Genomic DNA, 1,862 nt, shown 5'->3' on the forward strand with positions numbered 1-1,862 from the left:
AAGATTAACAGTATCATTCAAGAACGATTACCCAAGTAATCTAAACTGTAGTGGCATGCCACGGGGGGCAGGGACAGAGAAGATGTCTGACAGACTCTACCTCCTTGTCATTCTTGCAGCTTCTTCACTCTTTGAGCTTAACCAGCCAGCTGCAGTTGCAAATACGCCACAGTGATTAGGAAGACGAACTTTTGGTTTCTTACAGTAGACGCCAAAACAAATTTTAACGGCAAGTTTTCACCCATCAGTAAAGAACCGTAAGCAGTCTTTCCGACCAGGTATATTTTCAAACTACTCAGATCTAGCAGGAATGCTAGTACTAAATAACCTATTAAAATATGGTTCATCAAAACAGTCAATTGGACTAGTTGGGCTCAGTCCATGTCCAACACGTATATCGCGCCATTGAAAACTTGCGGCAAGCCGAGCAGCAGTGTTACCTGAATTCTGTTTACCAACTAAACCTAGGGGAGGTAAGAAGAAAAGAGTATTCAGAGCATCAATGACTGTAGTTTTAAGCACCCCGCTGATATGATATTGTACATGCGCGCCATACTTTGGCCTGAAGCCAGTTTCTAATCGTTGTCTTATCGAGAGCCGCCCAGCAGACTATAATCCCGTAAAGGAGGATAGGTCTGATAACGGTCCTACATAGCCAGTGAGCGTTCTTAAAACTGGTGTTATATATATTTGAATTATCCAATTCCCTTTAATCATTTTTTTTACTTATATTTGTACACATAATTCGCAGTTACACCCTTTGTTGGGGGTTTGAACTAGCTCCTCCTGCAATTTGTTGTGTGAGGCCCTTCCAAGGTTTTATGCTGGCTCTGCACGACAGATGGTGTTTTATGAGAAGCTTTTTCATGGCAGAAATACTCTTGGAGGTTAGCCATTGCCTGTCGAGAGGCGACCACTTAGAAAAAACTATTTTCTACCATTTGTTGTTTCATAAACGTTGTTTTGAACCCGTGCACCAACACATTCGGCTGCGACGGTCGCCTTACTTATATTTACTTACTAAAAGTGATGAGTGAAAAATCCAAATACGTGGATTACAAAAGGTATTATATAACTATTTAATAAGTGATCGTTGCTATGAAAAGGAAGTTGCTTAATTTTTGTATTATAAAAGGGCACTTAGCTATTGTATACATACTTACACATGCATACGTGCATATTATGTAATGCATATACATATAACTGTGAAATTTTCACAAAACCACTTAAGTCGACTTAAATATTTCTTACTGTTAAACACCAACTTGCTTCGCTTAAAGCGATATTTAAACTGTTAATAATTAAAGGCCACGTAACTTAAGAGTGCATTTGAATAAAAGTTGAATACAAATATTAGATTTTTCTATGAAAGAATAGGATTTGTTGACCTAACAGGAAAATCTTTTAAATTCAAATAAGACGTTTTGTCGAGAGCCCTCAAATATATATGTACATGCCGCATGAAAGCGATTGGGTCAGCCGCAAATTAGTTAACAAAGACCAATATTTATTTACGACTGCCGGGCTTTTCTTTGATGGCTCATTAGTTCAAAGCCAATGCAATCATCTCAGTGAGCCGCAACAATGGAAAACAAAGCTAAATACAACAAAAAGGTAAAGGAAATATAAATAAATTTAAACTGAATTAGTTTGAGTGTATTCGCACATTTTATACCCAATGCATGTGTTTATTGGCGATGAAATTAAATCTAAAACAGGCTTTTGTGTTCTATTTTCGCTGTAAATCTTAAGACTTTAACGAAGTAAGAATTTTAAATATATTTTTCTCAGACATTTTAAACATGGATGAATATTAAAGGTAGGTTGGGCTTCAAGGATTCAAGGATTTTTCAAAATGTGGT

This window comes from Anastrepha ludens, chromosome 2 (assembly GCF_028408465.1).
Source record: "Anastrepha ludens isolate Willacy chromosome 2, idAnaLude1.1, whole genome shotgun sequence".
NCBI classification, from domain to species: domain Eukaryota; kingdom Metazoa; phylum Arthropoda; class Insecta; order Diptera; family Tephritidae; genus Anastrepha; species Anastrepha ludens.